Here is a 20,000-nt window from a genome sequence, read left to right on the forward strand (position 1 = left end):
CGGGCCGCTGATCCCGCTCCATCTCTCCGGCCTGTGTTTAAGGAGGCGGCCGGTCCTCCTTCCTTGGATGGACCATTCGCATATTTTTCGCCCGGCCTGTGTTTAAGGAGGCGGCCGGTCCTCCTTCCTTGGATGGACCATTCGCATATTTTTCGCCCGGCCTGTGTTTAAGGAGGCGGCCGGTAACTCCCTTTCTTGGATGAGACCCAACATTCGCATATTTTTCGCCCGGCCTGTGTTTAAGGAGGCGGCCGGTCCTCCCATTCTGCCAGTGTTCCTTGGACTTTGAAAATTTCAAAGTCTTTCCGCTCCGGGCTAGGGCGGGTGAGGTCGTCTCGAACCACGTGCCTGAAGGCCGCCTCGCGCCAGATGCGGCCCCGCTCTGTCGTGCGGTGTGACCGTCCAACGCGGGCATCGCTAGATTAGCCGTGGCCACGATCCTTCCACACCGCGAGCCTTTCGCCCTCGGCCGGTGTCGGTCAACGTGTGGGTTTGGGGGGAAGGACGGCTGCCGGGAGCAGACAGCCGTCCCCGGGTGGGGTGTACAGTCCTTCCACCGCGGCCGCCGGGAGCAGACGGCCGTCGAGCGATTCTGCCATTGTTCCTAGGACTTTGTACATTTTAAAGACCCTCCGCGCGGGCCGCTGATCCCGCTCGGTCGCTCCGGCCTGTGTTTAAGGAGGCGGCCGGTCCTCCCATTCTGCCAGTGTTCCTTGGACTTTGAATATTTCAAAGTCTTTTCGCTCCGGGCTAGGGCGGGTGAGGTCGTCTCGAACCACGTGCCTGAAGGCCGCCTCGCGCCGGATGCAGGCCCCGCTCTGTCGTGCGGTGTGACCGTCCAACGCGGGCATCGCTAGATTAGCCGTGGCCACGATCCTTCCACACCGCGAGCCTTTCGCCCTCGGCCGGTGTCGGTCAACGTGTGGGGTGGGGGGGAAGGACGGCTGCCGGGAGCAGACAGCCGTCCCCGGGTGGGGTGTACAGTCCCTTCACCGCGGCCGCCGGGAGCAGACGGCCGTCGAGCGATTCTGCCATTGTCCCTAGGACTTTGTACATTTCAAAGACCCTGCGCGCGGGCCGCTGATCCCGCTCGGTCGCTCCGGCCTGTGTTTAAGGAGGCGGCCGGTCCTCCCATTCTGCCAGTGTTCCTTGGACTTTGAAAAGTCTTTCCGCTCCGGGCTAGGGCGGGTGAGGTCGTCTCGAACCACGTGCCTGAAGGCCGCCTCGCGCCGGATGCAGGCCCCGCTCTGTCGTGCGGTGTGACCGTCCAACGCGGGCATCGCTAGATTAGCCGTGGCCACGATCCTTCCACACCGCGAGCCTTTCGCCCTCGGCCGGTGTCGGTCAACGTGTGGGTTTGGGGGGAAGGACGGCTGCCGGGAGCAGACAGCCGTCCCCGGGTGGGGTGTACAGTCCCTTCACCGCGGCCGCCGGGAGCAGACGGCCGTCGAGCGATTCTGCCATTGTTCCTAGGACTTTGTACATTTTAAAGACCCTCCGCGCGGGCCGCTGATCCCGCTCGGTCGCTCCGGCCTGTGTTTAAGGAGGCGGCCGGTCCTCCCATTCTGCCAGTGTTCCTTGGACTTTGAATATTTCAAAGTCTTTCCGCTCCGGGCTAGGGCGGGTGAGGTCGTCTCGAACCACGTGCCTGAAGGCCGCCTCACGCCGGATGCAGGCCCCGCTCTGTCGTGCGGTGTGACCGTCCAACGTGGGCATCGCTAGATTAGCCGTGGCCACGATCCTTCCACACCGCGAGCCTTTCGCCCTCGGCTGATGTTCGGCCAACGTGTGGGGAGGGGGGGAAGGACGGCTGCCGGGAGCAGACAGCCGTCCCCGGGTGGGGTGTACAGTCCCTTCACCGCGGCCGCCGGGAGCAGACGGCCGTCGAGCGATTCTGCCATTGTTCCTAGGACTTTGTACATTTTAAAGACCCTCCGCGCGGGCCGCTGATCCCGCTCCGTCTCTCCGGCCTGTGTTTAAGGAGGCGGCCGGTCCTCCCATTCTGCCATTGTTCCTTGGACTTGTAAAAGTCTTTCCGCTCCGGGCTAGGGCGGGTGAGGTCGTCTCGAACCACGTGCCTGAAGGCCGCCTCGCGCCGGATGCAGGCCCCGCTCTGTCGTGCGGTGTGACCGTCCAACGCGGGCATCGCTAGATTAGCCGTGGCCACGATCCTTCCACACCGCGAGCCTTTCGCCCTCGGCTGATGTTCGGCCAACGTGTGGGGAGGGGGTTATGGACGGCTGCCGGGAGCAGACAGCCGTCCCCGGGAGGGGAGACTTCACGGCGGCCGCCGGGAGCAGACGGCCGTCGAGAGATTCTGCCAGTGTGTTCCTTGGACTTTGAAAAGTCTTTCCGCTCCGGGCTAGGGCGGGTGAGGTCGCCTCGAACCACGTGCCTGAAGGCCGCCTCGCGCCGGATGCAGGCCCCGCTCTGTCGTGCGGTGTGACCGTCCAACGCGGGCATCGCTAGATTAGCCGTGGCCACGATCCTTCCACACCGCGAGCCTTTCGCCCTCGGCCGGTGTTCGCTCAATGCGCGGGCCGCTGATCCCGCTCCATCTCTCCGGCCTGTGTTTAAGGAGGCGGCCGGTCCTCCCATTCTGCCATTGTTCCTTGGACTTGTAAAAGTCTTTCCGCTCCGGGCTAGGGCGGGTGAGGTCGTCTCGAACCACGTGCCTGAAGGCCGCCTCGCGCCGGATGCAGGCCCCGCTCTGTCGTGCGGTGTGACCGTCCAACGCGGGCATCGCTAGATTAGCCGTGGCCACGATCCTTCCACACCGCGAGCCTTTCGCCCTCGGCTGGTGTTCGGCCAACGTGTGGGGAGGGGGTTAAGGACGGCTGCCGGGAGCAGACAGCCGTCCCCGGGAGGGGAGACTTCACGGCGGCCGCCGGGAGCAGACGGCCGTCGAGCGATTCTGCCAGCGTTCCTTGTACTTTGAATATTTCACAGCCGTGCTCGCACTTAGGAAATTTTCGAGCGCTGTGGCACTTAGAAATTTTTCGTCAAGAGAGGCACTTAGACATTTTTCGTCAAGAGAGGCACTTAGAAAATTTTTCTCTCTCTCTCTGTGTGCCTTCCAGGGTGCTGTGCAACCCTGCGTGTTGTGTTCCCACCGAGCAAGGGGCGCTGCTGGCGGCCATGACCAAGCGCTCGGCACCGGGCCCTTTCATTTTGTGGGGTAAATTATGCGCCCCCCATGCTCGTTCTGACTATATTTTGCGAAAGGGGGGTAAATCGTTGATGAGTACGCTGACTAGGGGGACCATTTAGCGTACTCTGGCGCACCTGAAGACCAAAGTTGGTACTGCACCCTCCCCCTGGTACCCCAGCCCCTGGTACCTAAAGAGGGAGAGGCCGAATTTTCGCTTTTTGGGGCCGACCGAGGGAACCAGCCGAGGCGGACACTTTTCGGCTCAAGAGCCGTTGGCACTTAGAAAAAATTCGCACAAGTTGGCAGGGCTACCAGGGGAAGAGGCCGAATTTTCGCTTTTGAAGGCCGACCGCGGGAACCAGCCGAGGCGGACACTTTTCGGCTCAAGAGCCGTTGGCACTTAGAAAATATTTGCCAAACTTGGCTTGACTTCCAGGAGAAGAGGCCGAATTTTCACTTTTGGTGGCCGACCTGGGGAACCAGCCGAGGCGGACACTTTTCGGCTCAAGAGCCGTTGGCACTTAGAAAATATTTGCCAAACTTGGCTTGACTTCCAGGAGAAGAGGCCGAATTTTCACTTTTGGTGGCCGTTATGGGGAACCAGCCGAGGCGGACACTTTTCGGCTCAAGAGCCGTTGGCACTTAGAAAATATTTGCCAAACATGGCTTGACTTCCAGGAGAAGAGGCCGAATTTTCACTTTTGGTGGCCGTTATGGGGAACCAGCCGAGGCGGACACTTTACGCTGGTTGAGTCGTTGGCACTTAGAAAATATTTGCCAAACTTGGCTTGACTTCCAGGAGAAGAGGCCGAATTTTCACTTTTGGTGGCCGACCTGGGGAACCAGCCGAGGCGGACACTTTACGCTGGTTGAGTCGTTGGCACTTAGAAAATATCTGCCAAACTTGGCTTGACTTCCAGGAGAAGAGGCCGAATTTTCACTTTTGGTGACCGACCTGGGGAACCAGCCGAGGCGGACACTTTACGCTGGTTGAGTCGTTGGCACTTAGAAAATATTTGCCAAACTTGGCTTGACTTCCAGGAGAAGAGGCCGAATTTTCACTTTTGGTGGCCGACCTGGGGAACCAGCCGAGGCGGACACTTACGCTGGTTGAGTCGTTGGCACTTAGAAAATATTCGCCAAACTTGGCAAGACTTCCAGGAGAAGAGGCCGAATTTTCACTTTTGGTGGCCGACCTGGGGAACCAGCCGAGGCGGACACTTTACGCTGGTTGAGTCGTTGGCACTTAGAAAATATTTGCCAAACTTGGCTTGACTTCCAGGAGAAGAGGCCGAATTTTCACTTTTCATGGCCGTTATGGGGAACCAGCCGAGGCGGACACTTTGCGCTGGTTGAGTCGTTGGCACTTAGAAAATATTTGCCAAACTTGGCTTGACTTCCAGGAGAAGAGGCCGAATTTTCACTTTTGGTGGCCGTTATGGGGAACCAGCCGAGGCGGACACTTTAGGCTGGTTGAGTCGTTGGCACTCAGAAAATATTCGCCAAACTTGGCCAGACTTCCAGGAGAAGAGGCCGAATTTTCACTTTTGGTGACCGACCTGGGGAACCAGCCGAGGCGGACACTTTACGCTGGTTGAGTCGTTGGCACTTAGAAAATATTTGCCAAACTTGGCTTGACTTCCAGGAGAAGAGGCCGAATTTTCACTTTTGGTGGCCGACCTGGGGAACCAGCCGAGGCGGACACTTTACGCTGGTTGAGTCGTTGGCACTTAGAAAATATTCGCCAAACTTGGCAAGACTTCCAGGAGAAGAGGCCGAATTTTCACTTTTGGTGGCCGACCTGGGGAACCAGCCGAGGCGGACACTTTACGCTGGTTGAGTCGTTGGCACTTAGAAAATATTTGCCAAACTTGGCTTGACTTCCAGGAGAAGAGGCCGAATTTTCACTTTTCATGGCCGTTATGGGGAACCAGCCGAGGCGGACACTTTTCGGCTCAAGAGCCGTTGGCACTTAGAAAATATTTGCCAAACATGGCTTGACTTCCAGGAGAAGAGGCCGAATTTTCACTTTTGGTGGCCGTTATGGGGAACCAGCCGAGGCGGACACTTTACGCTGGTTGAGTCGTTGGCACTTAGAAAATATTTGCCAAACTTGGCTTGACTTCCAGGAGAAGAGGCCGAATTTTCACTTTTGGTGGCCGACCTGGGGAACCAGCCGAGGCGGACACTTTACGCTGGTTGAGTCGTTGGCACTTAGAAAATATTCGCCAAACTTGGCCAGACTTCCAGGAGAAGAGGCCGAATTTTCACTTGTTGTGGCCGTTATGGGGAACCAGCCGAGGCGGACACTTTACGCTGGTTGGGTCGTTGGCACTTAGAAAATATTCGCCAAACTTGGCCAGACTTCCAGGAGAAGAGGCCGAATTTTCACTTGTTGTGGCCGTTATGGGGAACCAGCCGAGGCGGACACTTTACGCTGGTTGGGTCGTTGGCACTTAGAAAATATTCGCCAAACTTGGCCAGACTTCCAGGAGAAGAGGCCGAATTTTCACTTGTTGTGGCCGTTATGGGGAACCAGCCGAGGCGGACACTTTACGCTGGTTGGGTCGTTGGCACTTAGAAAATATTCGCCAAACTTGGCTTGACTTCCAGGAGAAGAGGCCGAATTTTCACTTATGGTGGCCGTTATGGGGAACCAGCCGAGGCGGACACTTTACGCTGGTCGAGTCGTTGGCACTTAGAAAATATTCGCCAAACTTGGCCAGACTTCCAGGAGAAGAGGCCGAATTTTCACTTGTTCTGGCCGACCTGGGGAACCAGACGAGGCGGACACATCACCCCGCAAGTGCCGTTGGCACTTTGAAAATATTCGCCAAACTTGGCCAGACTTCCAGGAGAAGAGGCCGAATTTTCACTTGTTCTGGCCGACCTGGGGAACCAGACGAGGCGGACACATCACCCCGCAAGTGCCGATGGCACTTAGAAAATATTCGCCAAACTTGGCCGGACTTCCAGGAGAAGAGGCCGAATTTTCGCTTTTTCTGGCCGACCTGGGGAACCAGACGAGGCGGACACATCACCCCGCAAGTGCCGTTGGCACTTTGAAAATATTCGCCAAACTTGGCCGGACTTCCAGGAGAAGAGGCCGAATTTTCACTTGTTCTGGCCGACCTGGGGAACCAGACGAGGCGGACACATCACCCCGCAAGTGCCGTTGGCACTTTGAAAATATTCGCCAAACTTGGCCGGACTTCCAGGAGAAGAGGCCGAATTTTCACTTTTTCTGGCCGACCTGGGGAACCAGACGAGGCGGACACATCACCCCGCAAGTGCCGTTGGCACTTTGAAAATATTCGAAACTTCCATCAAACACACATCGGCTTTTTCGCCGTCGCTGTCCGGCCTGGGCACCATCGTGGCTCGGACAGTTCGTGTGCCAGCTTCCGTTGGCACTTAGAACATTTTTCAAAATAAAAATAAACAGTCCTGCACATACGTGCCGACTATATTTTGCGAAAGGGGAGTAAACCGATGAGTACACTAACTAGGGGGACCAACAGACCGTAGTGGTCTCCCCTGGTACCTAAATGCATACCCCTGGTACCTCAGCGACTACCCCTGGTACCTAAATGCGTACCCCTGGTACCTCAGAGAGGCCGAATTTTCACATTCCGTGGCCGAACTAGGGAACCGGACGAGGCGGACACTTTTCCGGGAGAGACCCGATGGCACTTAGAAAATATTCGCTCAAGTTGGCAGGACTTCCAGAGCAAGAGGCCGAATTTTCACATTATGTGGCCGAACCGGGGAACCAGCCGAGTCGGACACTTTTCCGGGAGAGACCCGATGGCACTTAGAAAATATTCGCTCAAGTTGGCAGGACTTCCAGAGCAAGAGGCCGAATTTTCACATTATGTGGCCGAACTAGGGAACCGGACGAGTCGGACACTTTTCCGGGCAAGACCCGATGGCACTTAGAAAATATTCGCTCAAGTTGGCAGGACTTCCAGAGCAAGAGGCCGAATTTTCACATTATGTGGCCGAACTAGGGAACCGGACGAGTCGGACACTTTTCCGGGCAAGACCCGATGGCACTTAGAAAATATTCGCTCAAGTTGGCAGGACTTCCAGAGCAAGAGGCCGAATTTTCACTCGCTCGGGCCGACTCGGGGAACCAGCCGAGTCGGACACTTTTCCGGGCAAGACCCGATGGCACTTAGAAAATATTCGCTCAAGTTGGCAGGACTTCCAGAGCAAGAGGCCGAATTTTCACTCGTTCGGGCCGACTCGGGGAACCAGCCGAGTCGGACACTTTTCCGGGCAAGACCCGATGGCACTTAGAAAATATTCGCTCAAGTTGGCAGGACTTCCAGAGCAAGAGGCCGAATTTTCACATTATGTGGCCGAACTAGGGAACCGGACGAGTCGGACACTTTTCCGGGCAAGACCCGATGGCACTTAGAAAATATTCGCTCAAGTTGGCAGGACTTCCAGAGCAAGAGGCCGAATTTTCACTCGTTCGGGCCGACTCGGGGAACCAGCCGAGTCGGACACTTTTCCGGGCAAGACCCGATGGCACTTAGAAAATATTCGCTCAAGTTGACAGGACTTCCAGAGCGAGAGGCCGAATTTTCACTCGGTCGGGCCGACTCGGGGAACCAGACGAGTCGGACACTTTTCCGGGCAAGACCCGTTGGCACTTAGAAAATATTCGCTCAATTTGGCAGGACTTCCAGAGCAAGAGGCCGAATTTTCACTCGTTTGGGCCGACTCGGGGAACCAGCCGAGTCGGACACTTTTCCGGGCAAGACCCGATGGCACTTAGAAAATATTCGCTCAAGTTGACAGGACTTCCAGAGCGAGAGGCCGAATTTTCACTCGGTCGGGCCGACTCGGGGAACCAGACGAGTCGGACACTTTTCCGGGCAAGACCCGTTGGCACTTAGAAAATATTCGCTCAATTTGGCAGGACTTCCAGAGCAAGAGGCCGAATTTTCGCTCGTTCGGGCCGACTCGGGGAACCAGCCGAGTCGGACACTTTTCCGGGCAAGACCCGATGGCACTTAGAAAATATTCGCTCAAGTTGGCAGGACTTCCAGAGCAAGAGGCCGAATTTTCGCTCGTTCGGGCCGACTCGGGGAACCAGCCGAGTCGGACACTTTTCCGGGCAAGACCCGATGGCACTTAGAAAATATTCGCTCAAGTTGGCAGGACTTCCAGAGCAAGAGGCTGAATTTTCACTTTTTCTGGCCGACTCGGGGAACCAGCCGAGTCGGACACTTTTCCGGGCAAGACCCGATGGCACTTAGAAAATATTCGCTAAAGTTGGCAGGACTTCCAGAGCAAGAGGCCGAATTTTCGCTCGTTCGGACCGACTCGGGGAACCAGCCGAGTCGGACACGTTACGGCCGAACAGCCGTTGGCACTTAGAAAATATTCGCTCAAGTTGGCAGGACTTCCAGAGCGAGAGGCCGAATTTTCGCTCGTTCGGGCCGACTCGGGGAACCAGCCGAGTCGGACACTTTTCCGGGCAAGACCCGATGGCACTTAGAAAATATTCGCTCAAGTTGGCAGGACTTCCAGAGCGAGAGGCCGAATTTTCGCTCGTTCGGGCAGACTCGGGGAACCAGCCGAGTCGGACACATTACGGCCGAACACCCGTTGGCACTTAGAAAATATTAGCTCAAGTCGGCCGGACTTCCAGGCGAAGAGGCCGAATTTTCACTTTTTCTGGCCGACTCGGGGAACCAGCCGAGTCGGACACATTTCGGCGTAACACCCGTTGGCACTTAGAAAATATTCGCCCAAGTCGGCCGGACTTCCAGGCGAAGAGGCCGAATTTTCGCTCGTTCGGGCCGACCGGAGGAACCAGCCGAGTCGGACACATTACGGTGTAACACCCGTTGGCACTTAGAAAATATTCGCCAAAGTTCGTTGGACCTCCAGGCGAAGAGGCCGAATTTTCGCTCGTTCGGGCCGACTCGGGGCACCAGCCGAGTCGGACACATTACGGCCGAACACACCGTTGGCACTTAGAAAATATTCGCCAAAGTTCGTCGGACTTCCAGGCGAAGAGGCCGAATTTTCGCTCGTTCGGGCCGACTCGGGGAACCAGCCGAGTCGGACACATTTCGGCGCAACACCCGTTGGCACTTAGAAAATATTCGCCAAAGTTCGTCGGACTTCCAGGCGAAGAGGCCGAATTTTCGCTCGTTCGGGCCGACTCGGGGAACCAGCCGAGTCGGACACATTTCGGCGCAACACCCGTTGGCACTTAGAAAATATTCGCCAAAGTCGGCCGGACTTCCAGGCGAAGAGGCCGAATTTTCGCTCGTTCGGGCCGACTCGGGGAACCAGCCGAGTCGGACACATTTCGGCGCAACACCCGTTGGCACTTAGAAAATATTCGCCAAAGTCGGCCGGACTTCCAGGCGAAGAGGCCGAATTTTCGCTCGTTCGGGCCGACTCGGGGAACCAGCCGAGTCGGACACATTTCGGCGCAACACCCGTTGGCACTTAGAAAATATTCGCCAAAGTTCGTCGGACCTCCAGAGCGAGAGGCCGAATTTTCACTTTTTCTGGCCGACCGGAGAACCAGCCGAGGCGGACACATCACGCCGCTTTTGCCGTTGGCATATTCGAAACTTCCAGAATCGGCTTTTTCGCCGTCGCTGTCCGGCCTGGGCACCATCGTGGCTCGGACACGTCGTGTGCCAGCGTCCGCTGGCACTTAGAAAATTTTTCAAAATAAAAATAAACAGTCCTGCACATACGTGCCCACTATATTTTGCGAAAGGGGAGTAAACCGTCGATGAGTACGCTGACTAGTGGGACCAACCATCGCGCTCTGGCGCACCTGAAGACCAAAGTTGGTACTGCACCCTACCCCTGGTACCCAAACGGGGTAGAGGCCGATTTTTCGCATTTGGCGGCCGACCTAGGGAACCAGAAGAGGCGGACACTTTTCCGAGCAAGTGCCGATGGCACTTCCAGAGCGAGAGGCCGAATAATCGTAATTTGTGGCCGACTTGGGAACCAGCGAAGGCGGATAGGAAGTGGAGCGGGTCCCGCCGGCTGGTCCGCGGGCCAATTGCGGTCCCGCGAGTTAGCGATCGCGGTCCGGAATTCTAGCCGACTTGGGAACCAGCGAAGGCGGATAGGAAGTGGATTGGGTCCCGCCGGCTGGTCCGCGGGCCAATTGCGGTCCCGCGAGTTAGCGATTGCGGTCCGGAATTCTAGCCGACTTGGGAACCAGCGAAGGCGGATAGGAAGTCAAGTGGGTCCCGCCGGCTGGTCCGCGGGCCAATTGCGGTCCCGCGAGTTAGCGATCGCGGTCCGGAATTCTAGCCGACTTGGGAACCAGCGAAGGCGGATAGGAAGTCAAGCGGGTCCCGCCGGCTGGTCCGCGGGCCAATTGCGGTCCCGCGAGTTAGCGATCGCGGTCCGGAATTCTAGCCGGCCGGGGACCACCGCGAGGCGGATGGGTGGTCACCGAGGTCCCGCCGGCTGGTCCGCGGGCCATTTAGGGTCCCGCGAGTTACCGATCGCGGTCCGGAATTCTACCCGGCCAGGGACCACCGCGAGGCGGATGGGTGGTCACCGAGGTACCGCCGGCTGGTCCGCGGGCCATTTAGGGTCCCGCGAGGTACCGATCGCGGTCCGGAATTCTACCCGGCCAGGGACCACCGCGAGGCGGATGGGTCTTCACCGAGGTCCCGCCGGCTGGTCCGCGGGCCATTTAGGGTCCCGCGAGTTACCGATCGCGGTCCGGAATTCTACCCGGCCGGGGACCACCGCGAGGCGGATGGGTGGTCACCGAGGTCCCGCCGGCTGGTCCGCGGGCCATTTAGGGTCCCGCGAGGTACCGATCGCGGTCCGGAATTCTACCCGGCTGGGGACCACCGCGAGGCGGATGGGTCTTCACCGAGGTCCCGCCGGCTGGTCCGCGGGCCATTTAGGGTCCCGCGAGTTACCGATCGCGGTCCGGAATTCTACCCGGCCGGGGACCACCGCGAGGCGGATGGGTGGTCACCGAGGTCCCGCCGGCTGGTCCGCGGGCCATTTAGGGTCCCGCGAGGTACCGATCGCGGTCCGGAATTCTACCCGGCTGGGGACCACCGCGAGGCGGATGGGTCTTCACCGAGGTCCCGCCGGCTGGTCCGCGGGCCATTTAGGGTCCCGCGAGTTACCGATCGCGGTCCGGAATTCTAGCCGGCCGGGGACCACCGCGAGGCGGATGGGTCTTCACCGAGGTCCCGCCGGCTGGTCCGCGGGCCATTTAGGGTCCCGCGAGGTACCGATCGCGGTCCGGAATTCTAGCCGGCCAGGGACCACCGCGAGGCGGATGGGTCTTCACCGAGGTCCCGCCGGATGGTCCGCGGGCCATTTAGGGTCCCGCAAATTACCGATCGCGGTCCGGAATTCTAGCCGGCAAGGGACCACCGCGAGGCGGATGGGTGGTCACCGAGGTCCCGCCGGCTGGTCCGCGGGCCATTTAGGGTCCCGCGAATTACCGATCGCGGTCCGGAATCCACGCCGGCCAGGGACCACCGCGAGGCGGATGGGTCTTCACCGAGGTCCCGCCGGCTGGTCCGCGGGCCATTTAGGGTCCCGCGAATTACCGATCGCGGTCCGGAATTCTAGCCGGCCGGGGACCACCGCGAGGCGGATGGGTGGTCACCGAGGTCCCGCCGGCTGGTCCGCGGGCCAATTGCGGTCCCGCGAGTTAGCGATCGCGGTCCGGAATTCTACCCGGCCGGGGACCACCGCGAGGCGGATGGGTGGTCACCGACGTCCCGCCGGCTGGTCCGCGGGCCAATTGCGGTCCCGCGAGTTACCGATCGCGGTCCGGAATTCTACCCGGCCGGGGACCACCGCGAGGCGGATGGGTGGTCACCGAGGTCCCGCCGGCTGGTCCGCGGGCCATTTAGGGTCCCGCGAGTTACCGATCGCGGCCCGGAATTCTACCCGGCCGGGGACCACCGCGAGGCGGATGGGTCTTCACCGAGCTCCCGCCGGGTGGTCCGCGGGCCATTTAGGGTCCCGCGAGGTACCGATCGCGGTCCGGAATTCTACCCGGCCGGGGACCACCGCGAGGCGGATGGGTGGTCACCGACGTCCCGCCGGCTGGTCCGCGGGCCATTTAGGGTCCCGCGAGTTACCGATCGCGGCCCGGAATTCTACGCGGCCGGGGACCACCGCGAGGCGGATGGGTCTTCACCGAGGTCCCGCCGGCTGGTCCGCGGGCCATTTAGGGTCCCGCGAGGTACCGATCGCGGTCCGGAATTCTACCCGGCCGGGGACCACCGCGAGGCGGATGGGTCTTCACCGAGGTCCCGCCGGCTGGTCCGCGGGCCATTTAGGGTCCCGCGAGGTACCGATCGCGGTCCGGAATTCTACCCGGCCGGGGACCACCGCGAGGCGGATGGGTCTTCACCGAGGTCCCGCCGGCTGGTCCGCGGGCCATTTAGGGTCCCGCGAGGTACCGATCGCGGTCCGGAATTCTACCCGGCCAGGGACCACCGCGAGGCGGATGGGTCTTCACCGAGGTCCCGCCGGCTGGTCCGCGGGCCATTTAGGGTCCCGCGAGGTACCGATCGCGGTCCGGAATTCTACCCGGCCAGGGACCACCGCGAGGCGGATGGGTCTTCCCCGAGGTCCCGCCGGCTGGTCCGCGGGCCATTTAGGGTCCCGCGAGGTACCGATCGCGGTCCGGAATTCTACCCGGCCAGGGACCACCGCGAGGCGGATGGGTCTTCACCGAGGTCCCGCCGGCTGGTCCGCGGGCCATTTAGGGTCCCGCGAGGTACCGATCGCGGTCCGGAATTCTACCCGGCCGGGGACCACCGCGAGGCGGATGGGTGGTCACCGAGGTCCCGCCGGCTGGTCCGCGGGCCATTTAGGGTCCCGCGAGTTAGCGATCGCGGCCCGGAATTCTAGCCGGCCGGGGACCACCGCGAGGCGGATAGGTCTTCACCGAGGTCCCGCCGGCTGGTCCGCGGGCCATTTAGGGTCCCGCGAGGTACCGATCGCGGTCCGGAATTCTACCCGGCCGGGGACCACCGCGAGGCGGATGGGTGGTCACCGAGGTCCCGCCGGCTGGTCCGCGGGCCATTTAGGGTCCCGCGAGTTCGCGGTCGCGGTCCGGAATTCTAGCCGGCCGGGGACCACCGCGAGGCGGATGGGTGGTCACCGAGGTCCCGCCGGCTGGTCCGCGGGCCATTTAGGGTCCCGCGAGGTACCGATCGCGGCCCGGAATTCTAGCCGGCCGGGGACCACCGCGAGGCGGATGGGTCTTCACCGAGGTCCCGCCGGCTGGTCCGCGGGCCATTTAGGGTCCCGCGAGTTAGCGATCGCGGTCCGGAATTCTAGCCGGCCGGGAACCACCGCGAGGCGGATGGGTGCTCACCGAGGTCCCGCCGGCTGGTCCGCGGGCCATTTAGGGTCCCGCGAGGTACCGATCGCGGTCCGGAATTCTACCCGGCCAGGGACCACCGCGAGGCGGATGGGTGGTCACCGAGGTCCCGCCGGCTGGTCCGCGGGCCATTTAGGGTCCCGCGAGTTAGCGATCGCGGTCCGGAATTCTAGCCGGCCCGGAGCCACCCAGAGGCCGTGCACACGCGCCGGGTGGCCGGAAATACCTCCAGCCGAGCGGACATGCACTTTGTAAGCACCTTGGACGAGATGGCTGAGCCTTACTCGACTTCCAGCACCCCGGCTAAGCGTTCTCCACGGCCCGCTGTGCTTCCAGAAGACCTCCAGCCGGTCCTCATGGTGCTTTACTCCTCACTCTCTAAGCCGGCCCAGGCTTCCAGCACCCCGGCTAAGCGTTCTCCACGGCCCGCTGTGCTTCCAGAAGACCTCCAGACGGTCCTCATGGTGCTTTACTCCTCACTCTTTAAGCCGAACGAGGCTTCCAGCACCCCGGCTAAGCATTTTACGCGGCCCGCCGAGCCTCCACAGCACTTCCAGCCGGTTCCACGGCTGCTTTCCTCCTCACTGTTTAAGCCGAACGAGGCTTCCAGAGCCCCGGCTAAGCGTTTTGCGCGGCCCGCTGAGCTTCCAGAGCACCTCCAGCCGGTTCCCCGGCTGCTTTCCTCCTCACTTTCTAAGCCGCCCGAGGCTTCCAGAGCCCCGGCTAAGCGTTCTCCACGTCCCGTTGATCTCCCCGGAGGTCGTAACGGGGAATTACCTCCCTCCAGCGGACACGGCGGGTAAATACGCCACCTCTCGCACTTAGCGCACACACCCGTTGCTGCGCGTCCGGTGGCACTTTGAGCGGCCAAACGGCGGGAGTAACAGTCACTCTCTTAAGTTAGGCTCATTTGACATTTTCTTGAACGGTTCGTGGATAAATATGTGATATATACTACATATGATCGCATTTATAGTCAAATCTTTTCAAAATGTCATTCTCCGGGTGCATTCCTCCTCGCTTCTTAAGCCGAACGAGGCTTCCAGAGCCCCGGTTAAGCGTTTTACGTGGCCCGCCGAGCCTCCACAGCACCTCCAGCCGGTTCTCCGGGTGCTCCCATCCTCACTGTTTAAGCCGAACGAGGCTTCCAGAGCCCCGGCTAAGCGTTTTACGCGGCCCGCTGAACTTCCACAGCACCTCCAGCCGGTTCTCCGGGTGCTCCCATCCTCACTGTTTAAGCCGAACGAGGCTTCCAGAGCCCCGGCTAAGCGTTTTACGCGGCCCGCTGAGCTTCCACCGCACCTCCAGCCGGTTCCCCGGCTGCTTTCCTCCTCACTGTTTAAGCCGAACGAGGCTTCCAGAGCCCCGGCTAAGCGTTTTGCGCGGCTCGCCGAACTTCCACAGCACCTCCAGCCGGTCCTCGGGGTGCTTTCTTCCCAACTATTGACGCCCGAGGAGGCTTCCAGCACCCCGGCTAAGCGTTCTCCGCGTCCCGCTGATCTTCCCGGAGCTTGTAACGGGGAAATACCTCCCTCTAGCGGACACGGCGGGTAAATACGCCACCTCTCGCACTTAGCGCACACACCCGTTGCTGCGCGTCTGATGGCACTTTGAGCGGCCAAACGGCGGGAGTAACTGTCACTCTCTTAAGGTAGGCTCACTTGAGATTTTTTTAACCGTCCGCGGAGGCGACCGGGACCACCGGGACAGCCGGGAGGCCGTGCGCGCGGGCCAAGTGGCCGAAAATAGCTCCAGGCCGACCGGATCGGCTAGTTGTAGGCACCGCGGATGAGATCGCGGAGCATTATTCGACTTCCAGCGGCCCGTGCGCTCACGCACGCCGCCCGGCACCTCCGGGAGGCCGTGCGCATGCGCAAGTTGCCGAAAATAGCTCCTAGCCGACCGGATCGGCTGTTTGTGAGCACCGCGGATGAGATCGCGGAGCTTCATCCGACTTCCAGCGGCCGGTGCGCTCGCGCACTCCACCCGGCACCTCCGGGAGGCCGTGCGCGCGCGCCAAGTGGCCCAAAATAGCTCCAGCCCAGCGGATCTGCACTCCGCGGATGAGATCGCGGAGCTTTTTTCGACTTCCAGCGGCCGGCGCGCACGACGAGCGGACCCGGTGACGGTCCAGCTCCACCCGGTACCTCGCACGGCCCGCTTCTCCCCCCCGCGCGGACTTCCGAGCGCTCGGGGAGACGTTCGGAAGCCGCCGGTGACGTTGGAGCGGGGAAATACCTCCCTCCAGCGGACACGGCGAGTAAATACACCTTCGGCCAAACGGCGGGAGTAACTATGACTCTCTTAAGGTAGCGGCACTCGACATCTTTTTCACGGTTCGTGGACGACCCGGCCGGTTCTCGGGGGTGCTTTTTCTCCTAACTCTTGACCCCCGAGGAGGCTTCCAGAGCCCCGGCTAAGCGTTTTACGCGGCCCGCTGAACTTCCACAGCACCTCCAGCCGGTTCTCCGGGTGCTCCCATCCTCACTGTTTAAGCCGAACGAGGCTTCCAGAGCCCCGGCTAAGCGTTTTACGCGGCCCGCCGAGCTTCCACAGCACCTCCAGCCGGTTCTCATGATGCATTCCTCCTCACTTTCTAAGCCGAACGAGGCTTCCAGAGCCTCGGCTAAGCGTTTTACGCGGCCCGCTGAGCTTCCACAGCACCTCCAGCCGGTTCCCCGGGTGCTTTCCTCCTCACTATTTAAGCCGAACGAGGCTTCCAGAGCCTCGGCGAAGCGTTTTACGCGGCCCGCTGGACTTCCAGAGCACCTCCAGCCGGTTCCCCGGGTGCTTTCCTTCTCACTGTTTAAGCCGAACTAGGCTTCCAGAGCCCCGGCTAAGCGTTTTACGCGGCCCGCCGAGCCTCCACAGCACTTCCAGGCGGTTCTCCGGGTGCTTCACTCCTCACTCTTTAAGCCGAACGAGGCTTCCAGAGCCCCGGCTAAGCGTTTTACGCGGCCCGCTGAGCTTCCACCGCACCTCCAGCCGGTTCCCCGAGTGCTTTACTCCTCACTTTCTAAGCCGAACGAGGCTTCCAGAGCCCCGGCTAAGCGTTCTCCGCGTCCCGCTGATCTTCCCGGAGCTTGTAACGGGGAAATACCTCCCTCTAGCGGACACGGCGGGTAAATACGCCACCTCTCGCACTTAGCGCACACTCGCGTTGCTGCGCGTCTGATGGCACTTTGAGCGGCCAAACGGCGGGAGTAACTGTCACTCTCTTATGGTAGGCTCACTTGAGATTTTTTTAACCGTCCGCGGAGGCTACCGGGACCACCGGGACAGCCGGGAGGCCGTGCGCGCGGGCCAAGTGGCCGAAAATAGCTCCAAGCCCAGCGGATCGGCTGTTTGCAAGCACCGCGGATGAGATCGCGGAGCTTTATCCGACTTCCAGCGGCCGGTGCGCTCGCGCACTCCACCCGGCACCTCCGGGAGGCCGTGCGCGCGCGCCAAGTGGCCCAAAATAGCTCCAGCCCAGCGGATCGGCTCTTTACAAGCACCGCGGATGAGATCGCGGAGCATTATTCGACTTCCAGCGGCCCGTGCGCTCACGCACTCCACCCGGCACCTCCGGGAGGCCGTGCGCGCGCGCCAAGTGGCCGAAAATAGCTCCAAGACGACCGGATCGGCTGTTTACAAGCTCCGCGGATGAGATCGCGGAGCTTTATGCGACTTCCAGCGGCCGGTGCGCTCGCGCACTCCACCCGGCACCTCCGGGAGGCCGTGCGCGCGCGCCAAGTGGCCCAAAATAGCTCCAGCCCAGCGGATCTGCACTTTACAAGCTCCGCGGATGAGATCGCGGAGCTTCATTCGACTTCCAGCGGCCGGTGCGCTCGCGCACTCCACGCGGCACCATCCGGGAGGCCGTGCGCGCGCGCCAAGTGGCCCAAAATAGCTCCAGCCCAGCGGATCGGCTGTTTACAAGCACCGCGGATGAGATCGCGGAGCTTTATTCGACTTCCAGCGGCCGGCGCGCACGACGAGCGGACCAGGTGACGGTCCAGCTCCACACGGTACCTCGCACGGCCCGCTTCTCCCCCCCGCGCGGACTTCCGAGCGCTCGGAGAGACGTTCGGAAGCCGCCGGTGACGTTGGAGCGGGGAAATACCTCCCTCCAGCGGACACGGCGAGTAAATACACCTTCGGCCAAACGGCGGGAGTAACTATGACTCTCTTAAGGTAGCGGCACTCGACATCTTTTTCACGGTTCGTGGAGGACCCGGCCGGTTCTCGGGGGTGCTTTTTCTCCTAACTCTCGACGCCCGAGGAGGCTTCCAGAGCCCCGGCTAAGCGTTTTCCGCTGGCCGATGAGCTTCCAGAGCACCTCCAGCCGGTTCTCATGGGGCTTTCCTCCTAACTCTTGAAGCCCGAGGAGGCTTCCAGAGCCCCGGCTAAGCGTTTTACGCGGCCCGCCGAGCTTCCACAGCACCTCCAGCCGGTTCTCATGATGCATTCCTCCTCACTTTCTAAGCCGAACGAGGCTTCCAGAGCCCCGGCTAAGCGTTTTACGCGGCCCGCCGAGCTTCCACAGCACCTCCAGCCGGTTCTCATGATGCATTCCTCCTCACTTTCTAAGCCGAACGCGGCTTCCAGAGCCCCGGCTAAGCGTTTTACGCGGCCCGCTGGACTTCCACAGCACCTCCAGCCGGTTCCCCGAGTGCTTTCCACCTCACTTTCTAAGCCGAACGAGGCTCCAAGCGCCCCGGCTAAGCGTTCTCCGCGTCCCGGTGATCTTCCCGGAGGTCGTAACGGGGAAATACCTCCCTCCAGCGGACACGGAGAGAAATTACACCGCCTCTCGCACACAGGCGGGTAAACGGCGGGAGTAACTATGACTCTCTTAAGGTAGCCTGACTTGACATCTGTTTAACGGTTCGTGGATAAATACATGATATATACAACTTATGCTCGCATTTACAGCCAAATAATATAAAGTGAGCATTCGGTTATAAACATTGTATTCATAATGTTTATAGGTGATGTTAATATTTATATATTTAATGTTTATAGGTGATGTTAATATTTATATATTTAATGTTTATAGGTGATGTTAATATTTATATATTTATTTTGTACATCATGTTATGGTTGTACGACACTTGCTATAGGATCATGATGTGATCATATCGGCGGGAGTCGGCCCGGGCTCCGGGTGAAGAGGCCGAATTCTCGACACTCGCGGCCGACCGGGGAACCAGCAGAGGCGGACGCATCGCGGTGCGAGAGCCCTTGGCACTTAGAAAAAATTTGGCAAAAGTCGCTCCGGGCTCCGGGTGGAGAGGCCGAATTATCGCCACTCGCGGCCGACCGGGGAACCAGCAGAGGCGGACGCATCGCGGCGCGAGAGCCCTTGGCACTTAGAAAAAAAATGGCAAAAGTCGCTCCGGGCTCCGGGTGAAGAGGCCGAATTCTCGCCACTCGCGGCCGACCGGGGAACCAGCGAAGGCGGGTAAGCTTTCTAGGGAGCCCCGCCGGCTGGTCCGCGGGCCGAACGTGGTCCCGTAAAGTACCGACAGCGGACGCCGACCCACGCCCGGTAAGAACCACCGAGAGGCGGACACGCTCTCCGACGAGCCCCGCCGGCCGTTCCGCGGCGGGAAATGCGCCCTCTGGCGGACACGCCGTTGTAAATGAATGGGCTTTGGCACTTAGTGCATTTTCGCAAAAGTTGAGCCGCGCTCCGGGCGAAGAGGCCGAATTCTCGCTACTCGCGGCCGACCGGGGAACCAGCGAAGGCGGGTAAGCTTTCAAGAGAGCCCCGCCGGCTGGTCCGCGGGCCGAACGTGGTCCCGTAAAGTACCGACAGCGGACGGCGACCCACGCCCGGCAGGAACCACCGAGAGGCGGACACGCTCTCCGACGAGCCCCGCCGGCCGGTCCGCGGCGGGAAATGCGCCCTCTGGCGGACACGCCGTTGTAAATGAATGGGCTTTGGCACTTAGTGCATTTTCGCAAAAGTTGAGCCGCGCTCCGGGCGAAGAGGCCGAATTCTCGCCACTCGTGGCCGACCAGGGAACCAGCGAAGGCGGGTAAGCTTTCAAGAGAGCCCCGCCGGCTGGTCCGCGGGCCGATTATGGTCCCGTCACCCACCGACAGCGGACGCCGACCCACGCCCGGCAAGGAACCACCCAGAGGCGGACACGCTCTCCGACGAGCCCCGCCGTCCGGTCCGCGGCGGGAAATGCGCCCTCTGGCGGACACGCCGTTGTAAATGAATGGGCTTTGGCACTTAGTGCATTTTCGCAAATGTCGCTCCGCGCTCCGGGCGAAGAGGCCGAATTCTCGCCACTCGTGGCCGACCAGGGAACCAGCGAAGGCGGGTAAGCTCTCAAGAGAGCCCCGCCGGCTGGTCCGCGGGCCGATTGCGGTCCCGTAAAGTACCGACAGCGGACGCCGACCCACGCCCGGCAAGGACCACCGAGAGGCGGATACGCTCTCCGACGAGCCCCGCCGGCCGGTCCGCGGCGGGAAACGCGC

The sequence above is a fragment of the Syngnathus floridae genome, unplaced genomic scaffold, assembly GCF_059516105.1.
Source record: "Syngnathus floridae isolate MCC-2025c unplaced genomic scaffold, RoL_Sflo_1.0 HiC_scaffold_79, whole genome shotgun sequence".
Classification (NCBI taxonomy): domain Eukaryota; kingdom Metazoa; phylum Chordata; class Actinopteri; order Syngnathiformes; family Syngnathidae; genus Syngnathus; species Syngnathus floridae.